At 46.4% G+C, this 14,495-nt stretch overlaps 7 non-coding genes across 7 annotated transcripts; all 7 read right to left on the bottom strand.

Annotated features, from left to right (window-relative positions):
• Positions 1 to 5,884: 5,884 nt before the first annotated feature.
• On the bottom strand, positions 5,885 to 5,956 carry Trnad-guc (transfer RNA aspartic acid (anticodon GUC)). The gene has a single exon. It is a non-coding gene; the product is annotated as a tRNA-Asp (tRNA).
• Positions 5,957 to 11,046: 5,090 nt separating this feature from the next.
• Trnad-guc (transfer RNA aspartic acid (anticodon GUC)) lies at positions 11,047 to 11,118 on the bottom strand. Its single transcript has one exon. It is a non-coding gene; the product is annotated as a tRNA-Asp (tRNA).
• A 150-nt stretch (positions 11,119 to 11,268) lies between these two features.
• On the bottom strand, positions 11,269 to 11,340 carry Trnad-guc (transfer RNA aspartic acid (anticodon GUC)). The gene has a single exon. It is a non-coding gene; the product is annotated as a tRNA-Asp (tRNA).
• Positions 11,341 to 11,715: 375 nt separating this feature from the next.
• Trnad-guc (transfer RNA aspartic acid (anticodon GUC)) lies at positions 11,716 to 11,787 on the bottom strand. The gene has a single exon. It is a non-coding gene; the product is annotated as a tRNA-Asp (tRNA).
• A 150-nt stretch (positions 11,788 to 11,937) lies between these two features.
• On the bottom strand, positions 11,938 to 12,009 carry Trnad-guc (transfer RNA aspartic acid (anticodon GUC)). The gene has a single exon. It is a non-coding gene; the product is annotated as a tRNA-Asp (tRNA).
• Positions 12,010 to 12,168: 159 nt separating this feature from the next.
• On the bottom strand, positions 12,169 to 12,240 carry Trnad-guc (transfer RNA aspartic acid (anticodon GUC)). Its single transcript has one exon. It is a non-coding gene; the product is annotated as a tRNA-Asp (tRNA).
• A 150-nt stretch (positions 12,241 to 12,390) lies between these two features.
• Positions 12,391 to 12,462, bottom strand: Trnad-guc (transfer RNA aspartic acid (anticodon GUC)). The gene has a single exon. It is a non-coding gene; the product is annotated as a tRNA-Asp (tRNA).
• Between the last annotated feature and the right edge of the window lie 2,033 nt (positions 12,463 to 14,495).

Consider the following 14,495-nt stretch of genomic DNA (forward strand, 5'->3'; position numbering starts at 1 on the left):
TCGGGGAATCGAACCCGCGTGACAGGCGGGGATACTGGCCACTATACTAACGAGGATTTTTTTTTCTTTATTTCCTGCTTTGGTCAAGACACACTTTACATAGGAATTCTTATCTTTGAATTCAACACTTCACAACATGTTCAAATATACATTTTAAAAACGGGACTGACATCTTGTCCCGTGTAACTAATTTAATAATATTTCACTGCGAGCAGCTTTTCTATCATGGGTAGCCAGTCAGGTGGCTCAGGTAGTTCGTATAACACATCTCTAATGTACAACAAGTATTCATGAAGGTATACCTTGGCGGCTTTTGGTGCTTCATTTTCATGCCTGATGTCCATTCTGGTTTTCCAGACACTGTGCATGGTTACTAGCATTATCATATCACATGGCACATCCCCTGTTTGTTCCCAAGGCAAAAAGCGTATTCCGAATGACGTAAGTGGAAAATCTTTTTTTAAAGTTCTCTGGGGGATGTCCCACATGAACACAGAATCAAAGCAATCTAAGAAAATGTGTTCGATTGTTTCCGGCTTATTGCATATCAAGCAATTTATACCCCATGGTAGATAGAATCCCTTATCTTTTAGCCATGGTTTAACGGGGAGCGTGCCAGTGTGTAACAAAAAGAAAAACGTTTTAGTTGACGCTCTTACGGGCATTCTGTTAATACATTTAAACACATCCTTCTCAGATCCTAATACATACCTATTACGGTATACAGGCACTGGGCACATGATATCCACTAAATCCCTATACAGTTGTTTTTTGGTTACCGATGACAAATACTCTAACGAAAAGTGCACTTCGAGGAACTGAAAGGCATAAACAACTTCTTTTAAAAACCCTCTCACCGCTGCCTGAGTTGGAGAATACGATGATACAATGTACTGTGGTTGCTTATCACGTAGTCTCACTTGCATCACCGCACGCAAGAACCCATCATTTTGATCCCTTAAGTAAAAAAATCTTAGAATAACCTGCTTGAGGAATAAATGCGACAATCCCACTCCCCCTTTCTTAAGCTTGTGAAAAAGATTAATTCGGCCAGTTCGTTCCCAAGTAGACTTCCAAATAAACACTGCAAATATTCTGTGCAACCTTTGTACACATATTCGAGACATACATAATACCTGTAGCATGTAAAAAACTTTTGCTACAAGAAACACGTTGCACACTGTTGCGCGCTTAAAGATCGAAAGGTCACATCCTCCCCACTTGGTTGCCTTTGCCCGAATGTTTTCAGTTTCATCAGCCCATTGCTCAGTGGTTTCTTGATAATATTTTAAAGGCACTCCAAGATACTTGGACGGCGTGGTGGTGAATGTGATCCCTTCAAAGTACTGTGGTTTGGAATTCCACTCCCCATGCCAAAAACCCAAACACTTTTGCCAGCTGATGGCGCTTTCAGTATAGGCACAAAATGTTCTTGCTTCTCTTATCGCCTCCTGTATGCTGTTCTTATTTTCACAAAATATCGCGATATCATCTGCGTACACTAAAACTTTTATCTCATGTGTCAAGAACTGGTATCCTGTTATTTTTGTGTTGCTCATCAATTTTAAACAAAATGGTTCTAAGTAAATGGCAAATAACAGAGCGGAACAAGGGCATCCTTGCCGCACACTAGATGTCACAGCTATGCTAGCGCTAAGTTTTTTGTTAATCACGAGTTTAGCATAGCAGTTCTGATATGCCATTCTCACACCCTCTCGTATTACTCCACCAACATTAGTGTGATCCAATAGGGCAAATAATATTTCATGACTCACTTTGTCGAAGGCTTTCTGCAAGTCTAATTGTATCATCGCTATGTGGCCATTAGTTGCATCACAACATTCTTGAATGGTTCTCGCCGTAGGAATATTGTTAAAAATGGTTCGTCCTTTTATACCGCACGTCTGGTGCGCACCAACAATACTCGTAATTACTGTTTGTAGTCTCTTTGCCAGAACTTTCATGTAAACTTTATAGTCAACATTTGTAAGACTTATGGGCCTATAGTTTTCCACACACCAACTTTTCTGCGTCTTCAGTTTTTGGTATGAGTATGACGTGACTCGCCCTAAAGGACAGAGGCAGTTGCTTAACTTCATACGCCTCAGTAATAACGTGATAAAGCATTACCGTAGTTTCATTTTTGAAAGTTTTATAAGACCCTGCCCCTATGCCATCAGGTCCTGGCGACTTGCCTTTACTAAGGTCATCGATTGCTTGCCCAACTTCTTCTATCTTTATGGGCGTTTCCAGCGCATCTCTGGCGTCATCTTCCAATTTCGGCATAAGTGACAAAAATGCTTCTACGAATTCGTCTTTCACTTTCGTTTTACCGCCCAACAGTCTTCGGTACGTTTCAAGGAAAGCTTTTTCGATAACTTGCTGCTCCGAAGAAAGCTCACCTTCGTAGCGTATTTCTTTTATCTCTTTTTTTGTTGCATATCGTTTTTCTTCCGCAAGCACTCGTTTTGTGGGCACTTCGCCCATTGTGAAACGTTCAGCACGTGCCCTTATTACTGCCCCTTTATATCGTTCTTCCGTAATGCATTCCATCTGTCTTTTAACTTCCTTTATTTCTTTGCTAAACAATCCGGGAATAGTGCTATCTGCATTCAGTAGATATTCTAGTGTGCTCTGCAGCTCTTTTTCTTTTTGCTTTTCTTTGTATCTTATGACACTTGACCTCTCAATTGCGTACAGTTTAACTTCATTTTTAAATTGCTCCCAGACGCTTATGTAACTTGTGCTTTCATTACGAAGTGCATCTTCAGCTTTCTTGCCTACTACTTTCACAAACATCTCGTCCTCCAAGAGTTTTTCATTCAACTTCCATAAATCCCAGTTAAACTTCGTAGTTTTTCTTTTCTTGCCAATTTCGATCGTTACGAGAGAGTGATCAGTGAAACTAAGGTTTTTCACGGCATAGTTTGTGCATAAAGGTACAATACATCCGGATATATACATTCTATCCAGTCTGGCGTGACTTTGCTTCTGGTAAAGTGTAAACTGCACATGACTGCCACGGAATACATACCCTACATCTACCAAGCCATATTCATCAGTTATTGCAGCAAGCTGTAATGCGCTTTTGTCGCGTACTGGAACATTTTTCACACTGTCTTCGGGCATGCACACACAGTTGAAATCACCGAGCAACACACCAACATGATCGCATCTTAGAAAAGGGTCTACGTAGTCAAAAAAACATTTTCTTTCACAAGCTATATTAGGCGCGTACACACAAATTATTCGCCATTTTTTTTACAAAAAATAAAATCGCAAAGTACAAGTCGCTCATTATCGGAAGTAATGACTTTTTCCTCACTAATACCGATAGACTGTTTTAAAAATAACAGACACCCCCCAGACCTGCCATTGGCATGACACACACATATGTTATAGTTTGTTTTGTAATTATTCGCCAGCCGTTCAGTTAGTTCTTCGCTGTCAATTTTTTATTCTTGCACCGCTAGAATATCAATGTCATTATAATTCAGTATTCGTTTTAACTGCGCTTGTCGTTTTTGAGAATTTAATCCGCGAATATTTAAGGTGGCTACTTTCAGAGCCACAGCAGAATTCGTTAATGCCGACTGCAAGGGGTCAAAACTCACACCGTTTGAAAGGCCCATCACGTCAGGAAGCAGACTTGCGGCCAACGGACTCTCCACGTCAGGTGGTCTCGTCTTTTCAGGCGAAGACCAAGCATCTCCTCTAGCAGCACACATTTTCAGAGTTCACTGTGCTACCCGACCATCCCAGGCTCTGTCGCGAAGTCTACAGTCAGCATCCCCGCTAAGGTGGGTCTGCTGGCGGTGCCGTCCTCTTGTCTAGCGGCACCTTGGGTTTGAATTTCATTGGAAGTCACCTGAAGACCGGCGTTTTCGGGAGTGGTTCTTCTGCGCAGCCTCCGTCTGGTGTGCCGTCTTCCTCGGTTTGTTCACGCGGTCTCTTTACGACCGTCTTTTGGTCGCAATCCATCTCGGTGCTTTCCTGATGGCTTTCTTCTCTGTTAGTTGCGGTGCTCGCGGTGGTACTTGTCTTGTTGGTGTCCGTGTCAGCGTCTGCAGTTTCCTTCGTGTCATAGGCGGGTGCGACCGCGTCGTCGTCTTTACGGCCCACGTTCTTTTCAGAAAGTTTACTCTGTGGCTCGCTATCAAGTTTCGCTGAGTCTCCACCCCCCGACACGGTCGCCTCCGCGTCAGCCTGGTCCATGAGGTGCTCGTCAACGGCGTCGTTTCGTCCCGACCCTGTCACATTGGCGTAGCTACGCACGCACTGGGTCTCGTCGTGGCCATAGCGACGACAGAGCCCACAGCGTGGTACTCGGCACTCGCGCCTTATGTGTCCGGTGCCGCGGCACCGGAGGCAGAGCGGCGGTCTGCCAGGAACGTGCACGAGTGCGTGGTCCTCCCCGACGCGAAGCTGATGCGGCAGGTCTACCACAGTGTATCCTGCCTTCAAGCGAAGGGACACCAGACGCGTGTGAGATCATTTGTCAGCGCAGCCTTGCACACGCCATTTCTCCCGTGCAATTTCGCTTACGGTACCGTAAGGCGCCAGGGCGCTTCTTACGTCCTCGTCTGGTGTGGTGTGCAAAAGCCAGTACAGCTTCATCCTGACGTCTTGATTGCTGGGATCTATCACAACCACGGTGTAAGAATATACTCAGGTGATGACACTCTTCCCCCAACGCATGGGAAACCGCAATCCACGCGCGTCCAGATAATGTTCGTGTTCTTATCAGATGACTTGCAGTTTAATCAGCGCCGTCTTAGAGGGCGCTACGAAAAGCGGAGCAGTCGTCTCCATAGCAACACGCATGCTGCTGATAACGTGCATTTTTTCTTTGCCTTTTGCTGGCTAATGTGCATCCGCCAAGCGGCGTCGAGGGGCGAAATCGAGAGAGTAACAGGAGAGGGCACGGCGAGCGCGGCGGCGATGACGCAGCACCACCGTGGTTCGGCTACTCGCGGGCGCTCTCCGCCTCGAGCCATTAGATGGCGCACCGCTCAACGGACCCATGACCGAACATTATCTGGCCGCTTAGGCGCGCGCAGTGTCAACACCTGAATATTCTTACACCGTGATCACAACACACCTGTGATCCTTGACGGTGAATGCTGCGGTCGATAATATCTTCTTTTTGGCACTCTCGTCCTTGAAGGTAATCGCCCATACGTGATTCATTTGATAGGCTCCTAGAGCCACCACTTCCGGCATTAACTGCAAACGATCTAAAGAATCGCGGAAATGCTCGACTCGATATGGCCTCGCTTTCACGTCGGCATGCAAAAAGACAGTGGTGGTTATGGTCAAACCTGTAGGTAACTGGGGCAATATAATCTGGTAGTCCTGTGTCGTCTTCGTATCATTAAACCTGATGCCGCGACCCGGCTGGGCCGCTGAAACCGCCCCTTTCGAGGAGCACAACATTCCGCGTCCGTTCACTACGGTGGCCGGAAGTGGAATCTATACTAATCTCATGGAATCTATACTAATCTAATATAGATGCTTGGGCGTACACATGGACTGCCATGTTGTTACTAATTGCGCAGTATATCGCGGAGAGCATCCATGTCTTCAAATATGGGGAAGGAGAAGAAGGTGGTGACAGCGTAAGTTGAAAAATAAGTGTGCGCGAAAAAAAAAGAACAAAACGCTCCCCGTCGGGGAATCGAACCACGGTCTCCCGCGTGACAGGCGGGGATACTGGCCACTATACTAACGAGGAGATGCTTGGGCGCACACATGGACTGCCATGTTGTTACTAATTGCGCAGTATATCGCGGAGAACATCCGTGTCTTCAAATATGGGGAAGGAGAAGACGGTGGTTACAGCGTAAGTTGAAAAATAAATGTGCGCAAAGAAAAGAACAAAACGCTCCCCGTCGGGGAATCGAACCCCGGTCTCCCGCGTGACAGGCGGGGATACTGGCCACTATACTAACGAGGATTTTTTTTTCTTTATTGCCTGCTTAGCAAACAAAGTACAACTCAACATTTAAAAATACATTGCAGTGTCACATATAAAAGTGCTGCCCCACCTTTCAGCACATGGGAGTTAAAAAGGCAGACGCTTCATGCCAACCAATTCAACCAAACAGGGGAACCACTCTGGCTTATCGTTTTGTGCCTCGTATGCAGTCATCAAATATTGTACACTTTCAATGAAATACTCTCGAGCAGGCCGGGGATTCACGTCTACGTTTCGCACTGCCATCCGTGTTCTCCACACACTGTGAAGAACCAGTGCCATGAACATATCGTAGGGCACTCCCCCTACGCTTATGACAGGCAGAAAACGGATTCCATACGGTGTAACAGGCAGTTCTTTCTTCAAGGTCCTTTGAATGATGTCCCAGAGAAAGACTGCATCAGTACAGTCAAGAAAAATGTGGTCAACTGTCTCAGGTTTTCTGCAGATAATACAGTCTACTGACCAAGGGACAAATATTCCTTTTTCACGGAGCCAAGGTAACGTAGGGAGTGTGCCACTATGAAGTTTGAAAAAGAATGTCTTAACTGAGGGCCGAACTGGCATCTTTTTCACTCTCTTTAAGACGTCATCCCCTGGCCCATTGGGGTACAATGTTCTATACAGAGGCTCTGGCAACATAATTTCTACGAGGTCCTTGTACAGTCTCTTTCGCGACACCTTAGAGAGATACTCCATCGAAAATCGCACTCTCAAAATTTCCAAAGCCGCAATCACTTCTTGCATGTAACCCCTAGGTCGCCTTGTCACCCCGTTGACTGTGGTTACAATAAAATCAGGCAAAAATTTGGACAACCGCACATGTATCACCGTTCTCAAAAAACAATCACCTTGATCTCGTAAAAAAATAAACCTAGCCACTATCTGCCTCAGGAACAAGTGTACAAGACCTAGCCCCCCACTTTGCACAGAACGGAACAGATTTGTGCGACTTGTCCTCTCCCACGTCGAAGCCCAGATAAACACTGCCAACACTCTGTGGAGCTTTTGTACAGCAACGCGTGACATAAATAGCACTTGTAAGACATACCACACTCGTGAAATAAGAAATATGTTGCTGACTGTTGACCTCGTAAAAATGGAAAAGTCTCGCCCACCCCACTTTTTCGTCTTAATTTTTAGCTGTTCCGTTTCTTCTCTCCAATATTCTGTTGTGTCCCTGTAGTGTTGGAGAGGTACACCTAAGTACTTGTCGGGTGTGACCTTCCACGTAATGTTTTCATATAATGATGGTGTGCTGTGCCAGTTTCCATGCCATATTCCAAGACACTTACTCCAATTTACTTTACTATCCGTGCACTCACAGAAGGACTTCACGTCGTTTAGTGCTGCTCTGACACTCTCCCGGTCTTGGCAGAACACAGCAATATCGTCCGCGTAACTCAGCATTTTGACCTCCGCGGACATCAAGCGAAACCCTCGCACCTGGTCATTCTGTAGCACTTTCTGACATAGAGGTTCTAAATAGATAGCAAAAAGCAGTGCAGAAGCAGGACATCCTTGTTTTACGCTCGATAAGACTTCTATATTCTCGCTAAGCTGTTTGTTTATCACAATCCTCGTAGTGCACCCCGTGTACGCCATTCGTACCCCTTCTAGCACCACAGTTCCTATGTTGACGTAGTCAAGAATGTTCAAGAGTACATCGTGGTTGACGCGATCAAACGCCTTCTCGAGATCAATTTGTAGCATAGCTACTCGAGACTCAAACTCATCACAGCATTCTAAAATATTTCTTGCGATGTGAATATTCGTCGTAATCGTTCTGCCTTTTATGCCACAAGTCTGATGTGGTCCGACTATTTCTTTAATCACAGTTTGGATCCGCCTGGCTAACACGCCCATGAATATTTTGTAGTCAACATTCGCTAAGGTTATTGGTCTGTACGACTTGACAGACAGCTGTTTCGTAGGGTCGTCACTTTTCGGGATTAACACTATGTGCGTTCTTCTGAAGGATGTTGGTAGTCCTTTCTTTTCGTATGCCTCACCTAGCATATTCCGCAGGGCTTCTGCCACAAGACTTTTAAATTTCTTATAGAATGCAACACCTAGTCCATCTGGGCCCGGCGTCTTTCCGTTGTTCATTTTTTCAATGGTCATTTCAATTTCTCTGACAGAGATGGGTGCTTCTAATCTAGCTTTCGCGTCGTCATCAATCTTCGGCATAAGTGACAAGAAATGCCGAACGTACGTGCTTGCGTCCTGTTTTAAGCCCCCCAGCAACTGTTGGAAATATTCCACAAACGCATGCTCAATCTGCGTTTTATTTTTGTAACTTCATTTTTGTATTCTATCGCCCGGATTTCATTTCTTGTCGCGTAGCTCTTTTCATCTGCTACTGCACGTTTCGTAGGAACCTCGCCACACCGAAGTCTTTCTGCGCGTGCGCGTACTACTGCTCCTCTGTATCTTTCCACATCTGCAGCCTCTAATTTTTGTTTCACTTCTTTGATTTCTTTGCTGCGCATGCCAGGTTGCGTGCACTCTTGACAGAGCAAAAAATCGAGTTCGCACTGTAGTTGCCTTTCTTCTTTCAATTTGTTGTGCTTTATTGAAGCTGACCTTCCAATCGCATCTATTTTTACTTTTTCCTTGAAACACTCCCATGCGTGAATTAGACTGGTTGTGTTGCCCTCGACCACTTCTTTTAATTCCTTCTCTATGTTTTCCACAAACTTTTCATCCTCAAGTAACTTATTGTTCAACTTCCAGAGGTCCCAAATAAATTTGGGCTTTTCTTTTTTATTAATGGTGAACATGACTAGACTGTGGTCACTAAATGAGACATTCTTCACAGCGTAGTCTTGGCACAGGGGAAGCAATGACGTAGACACATAGGCTCTGTCGAGCCTGGCCTGACTGTTGAACTGGTAATGTGTGTAGTGGGTAGCCTGCGATAGCACATATCCCACGTCTTCCAAATCTCGCTCACGAACCATCGAATCCAAAAACAAGGCACTAGAGTCACGTATAGGCGTTTTACATGCCTTGTCTTCGGCATTACATACACAATTGAAATCGCCTAGAATTATTGCTGTCTTATCACTCGATAGATGCACTTCAAGACTTTCAAAGAACGTTTTCCTATCATGCTGTCTATTTGGCGCATATACGCAAACAACGCGCCAACTCACACCCGAAAAAAGAAAATCACATGCTATTAATCGTCCTTCATTATCAGTTTGTACGTTTTCTTCAACAAGACCAATTGAGTTCTTTATAGAGAGAAGACATCCACCTGATGTACCTAAAGAATGACTAACACATATATTGTAGCTAGAGCGGAAAGTCGAAAATATAGTATCCATCTGCTCTTCAGATTCAATTTTTGTTTCCTGCACGGCGGCAATATCAACGTCATTTTCAAGAAACAAACGACGTAACTGATACTGCCGCCTCCTAGAACGTAAGCCTCTAACGTTAAATGTAGCGACACGTAAGGCTGATTCTATTTTGTAAGCCATGCTTTTATCTTTTTGAGCGTGCGAAAAACAGAGTGCCTACTTCAGGTGAACGCTTGTAAAAAAAAAACGGCTGCAGAATTTTCACACCAGGCTCACAACATTTTACAGGCATATTGCTAGGCAAACAATGCTCACTTACGGATTACTTTCTGTCCGGAAAAAAGCACAAGAGTCTCAAGTCCCAGGTGGCGTATGCTGCGGAAGCTGCTTGGCCTCCGCCCGTGAGTTGGCCTGGAAGTTCGGCCGTGGCCTCAAAGTCGGACGCCGAATTCCTGAGGTTTTAGTTGGTGGTTCTCCACCACCACAATCCCCGGAGGAAGTCTCGCCTTCGTCCCCATTGTCTCTCGGTCGCTTTCCAGCTAGTCCACTGCCTGTGTTTTCGCTGACTTCCATGTCGTCTTTCAGTGTCTCGGCGTCACTGGGATCATTTACAGTAGGCAGGTGGTGTTCCGCGTTGACTGATGCTTCTGGCTTCAGTGGCTCTGGCTCAGACGGCTTCTCTACGACCTTTCCGTCTGCTATACCGCTGGGCTCACTTGATTTCGCCAGTTGGGGCGTAACCTGTTCTTTTTTCCCGGTCGTACTTGCTGCTTCTTCAGCTTCATGCTCATCCATGAACAACTCAGTGTGGTTGTTGCCTGTCGCGGGATCTATAACGCTGGCATAAGACAGCGTGCAGTCATTATCCCCATGGCCGAACCTTCGGCAGATGCCACATCGTGGTACACGGCAATCACGCCGTATGTGCCCCTTTGCTCGGCAACGTAAGCAAACTGGCGCTCTGCCTGCTACAACCACCAAAGCCTGCTAACCGCTTACATTCACTTGATGAGGCAGGTCATCAATTTTAACGCCCACCTTCAACAGAAGTGTCACAATGCGGGTCGTGGAGCCTTTTTCGGTGATGCCGTTTACACGCCATCGCTCCCTGCTAATGTCGGTCACTTGACCGTACGGCTCGAACGCACGTCGCACATCTTCATCAAGAACGTTGTGCAGCAGCCAGTGCACATTCATACGCACATATTGGTTTGCCGGATCTATGACGAGACAACGGCAGTTTTTAACCTTGATGTCTCCGTGCGCCAGGATCGTCTTGACTGCGTCCATGTTCTTGAAAGTCACCGCCCACACATGGCTCATCCTATACGCCCCCAACGCAGCCACCTCGGGGAGCAATCGCAGGCTTGCCAGAGTGTCACGGAAATCTTCCACTCGATACGGCCGGGCTCGTACGTCAGCGTGCAAAAACACCGTATTTGAAACAATACGCCCTGTAGGAAGGTTTGGCAATACAACTTCATAGTCCTTATCATCTTCAAAAGACCTGTTTCCGCGGCTTAAATGGGCCGCTGTCACCGCTCCGCTGGAGCCAGCCATTGCACGTCCGTTCGCTTCAGCGGCCGGAAGTGGAATCCATACTAACGAGGAGATGCTTGGGCGTACACATGGACTGCCATGTTGTTACTAATTGCGCAGTATATCGCGGAGAACATCCGTGTCTTCAAATATGGGGAAGGAGAAGAAGGTGGTTACAGCGTAAGTTGAAAAATAAATGTGCGCAAAAAAAAGAACAAAACGCTCCCCGTCGGGGAATCGAACCCCGGTCTCCCGCGTGACAGGCGGGGATACTGGCCACTATACTAACGAGGAGATGCTTGGGCGCACACATGGACTGATATGTTGTTACTAATTGCGCAGTATATCGCGGAGAACATCCGTGTCTTCAAATATGAGGAAGGAGAAGAAGGTGGTTACAGCGTAAGTTGAAAAATAAATGTGCGCAAAAAAAAGAACAAAACGCTCCCCGTCGGGGAATCGAACCCCGGTCTCCCGCGTGACAGGCGGGGATACTGACCACTATACTAACGAGGAGATGCTTGGGCGCACACATGGAGTGCCATGTTGTTACTAATTGCGCAGTATATCGCGGACAACATCCGTGTCTTCAAATATGGGGAAGGAGAAGAAGGTGGTGACAGCGTAAGTTGAAAAATAAATGTGCGCGAAAAAAAAAAGAACGAAACGCTCCCCGTCGGGGAATCGAACCCCGGTCTCCCGCGTGACAGGCGGGGATACTGGCCACTTTACTAACGAGGAGATGCTCGGGCGCACACATGGACTGCCATGTTGTTACTAATTGCGCAGTATATCGCGGAGAACATCCGTGTCTTGAAATATGGGGAAGGAGAAGAAGGTGGTTACAGCGTAAGTTGAAAAATAAATGTGCGCAAAAAAAAGAACAAAACGCTCCCCGTCGGGGAATCGAACCCCGGTCTCCCGCGTGACAAGCGGGGATACTGGCCACTATACTAACGAGGAGATGCTTGGGCGCACACATGGACTGCCATGTTGTTACTAATTGCGCAGTATATCGCGGAGAACATCCGTGTCTTCAAATATGGGGAAGGAGAAGAAGGTGGTGACAGCGTAAGTTGAAAAATAAATGTGCGCAAAAAAAAGAACAAAACGCTCCCCGTCGGGGAATCGAACCCCGGTCTCCCGCGTGACAGGCGGGGATACTGGCCACTATACTAACAAGGAGATGCTTGGGCGCACACATGGACTGCCATGTTGTTACTAATTGCGCAGTATATCGCGGAGAACATCCGTGTCTGCAAATATGGGGAAGGAGAAGACGGTGGTTACAGCGTAAGTTGAAAAATAAATGTGTGCGAAAAGAAAACAGAATAGAGCAAAACGCTCCCCGTCGGGGAATCGAACCCCGGTCTCCCGCGTGACAGGCGGGGATACTGGCCACTATACTAACGAGGAGATGCTCGGGCGCACACATGGACTGCCATGTTGTTACTAATTGCGCAGTATATAGCGGAGAACATCCGTGTCTTCAAATATGGGGAAGGAGAAGAAGGTGGTTACAGCGTAAGTTGAAAAATAAATGTGCGCAAAAAAAAGAACAAAACGCTCCCCGTCGGGGAATCGAACCCCGGTCTCCCGCGTGACAGGCGGGGATACTGGCCACTATACTAACGAGGAGATGCTTGGGCGTACACATGGACTGCCATGTTGTTACTAATTGCGCAGTATATCGCGGAGAACATCCATGTCTTCAAATATGGGGAAGGAGTAGAAGGTGGTGACAGCGTAAGTTGAAAAATAAATGTGCGCAAAAAAAAGAACACAACGCTCCCTGTCGCAGGCATATGCCGCAGAAATTGGGTAAACCCAAATACTCACCACAGGTCCACCAAACTAAGCAGAAAAGACTAAGTATTGAAGTAAATACATGTCATTAAATTGAGCAATTACCTACCCGCTCTATACTTCTGGCCCACACAAATCGAGTTCTAAGTGCTTTAAAGAGCATAGGCTAAATTTAATAATTATAAATAAAGGTGTATATGAATGAATGAATGAATGAATGAATGAATGAATGAATGAATGAATGAATGAATGAATGAATATACATATGTAGTAATAAAATATATAGGTAAATAATACATAAGTAAGGAAGGAAAATAATAAATACCGTGCGCGCTCCACTTTTGGCCCAGGGAAATCGAGGTGGAAATGCCGTAATAGGGCGTAAAATTGGACGCTAAATTCGAAAATTATATGCCTTTTTATACCTTTTATCAATATTGTGTGTTACCTTTGTGCGTGCGCTACACAGCTTCGCTTGTCATTCACCTTCACTTTGTGGAATGGCTCATGACTTTTTATCTTGTTTGTTTGCCAGAAAGGTTTAGCTATTTACGGTTATTTGTTACAGCGAAAAGCTAAACGAAACCGGAACGAAGTAAGGACAGCGTCAACGTGCATATTATTGTCTATTTTCGCAACGTACAGCCGTCAGCACACTTAACACGAACGCTCCGCAGCGTGGCATGGACTGGTTGGACTGTTGCCAGCGACGAAGTGCTGGGCGCTGTTGGCGAGATATCTCGGTATGCTTGAATAGTACGTCGCCATGTATTGGTAACATCTTAGCAACAGAACCCGAAGATACGCGACCCTAACGTCAATCAAACCGCTTCAGGCCACGCTACGGAGCGTTCGTGTTAAGCTTGCTTTTTAATGTAGTACATCTTTAATGAGGTACATTTTTAACGGAGGCAATGCAAAACGTCGTGTAGCTTATGAAGGCGAAAGCCCTAGATGCCTCATCAAACGAGAACATTGCCCGTCGGCGTCCCGCGTCGGCGGCGTCGACACGAGTGATGTAAAAAATAATCGTCACGTGATGGCGTGACCATATGACGTCATAATGACGTCAAAGGTCAACGGTACATGTAGCGTCGTTATGACGACACATGATGACGTATTCACACGTCATGCTCGCTTTGCATTGCCTCCGTGATTGGTCACGGAGGCCGTGCGAAACCACGTTAGGTGCGAACGCTTTTGGAGGGGGACGCGGAAGAATCAATACATTGACTGACAAGAAGAAGAAGATGGCTTTCGCCTTCCACTCATCTTTGGCGAATGCATAAGGGACACTGTGAGTTTTTTCATGCAACGTATCGAAACAATGACTTGCCCATCTGCAGAAGATTTTGTGGACGCTGAGCACGGGGCCGACGATCAAGAGGTCGCACGGGAGGGTTCTGAGATCGTATCGCACGTGGTAAAAGGTAGCGCCTTTTCCATCCTGCGGCAGATAAGCATCATTTGCCGGCGGGAAGCGCGCGTGAGCCATCGTCTAAGTGCGCGCTGTCTGCTACTCACTAAACCTCGCAGGCCCGACGCACTAACGAAAGTCTTCCTCGCGGAAGTGCTTGTTGCACATGACTCGTAGCCGATGGCTACTTGCCGGTTCTTAGCTTTACAACGCATGCTTCACGCAGTTTCTTGTACCGCGGTTACCGGTGCAGGCTGACACTGGGCTCCGTTGCGTAAGCCCGGCACTACGGCACCGAGCGGTAGAGCCCCATGTTCCGCCTTCGGAGGCAGCCATTCTATTACAATGGTTTCAATAGAGTACAAAATGAGAGAAAACTTCCGAATTTGAACAGACCGCAGCGCATGTGGTACTTGAAACTCGTTTTCAAAACACGCGGCAACGCTCC

This window comes from Rhipicephalus sanguineus, chromosome 2 (assembly GCF_013339695.2).
Source record: "Rhipicephalus sanguineus isolate Rsan-2018 chromosome 2, BIME_Rsan_1.4, whole genome shotgun sequence".
Classification (NCBI taxonomy): domain Eukaryota; kingdom Metazoa; phylum Arthropoda; class Arachnida; order Ixodida; family Ixodidae; genus Rhipicephalus; species Rhipicephalus sanguineus.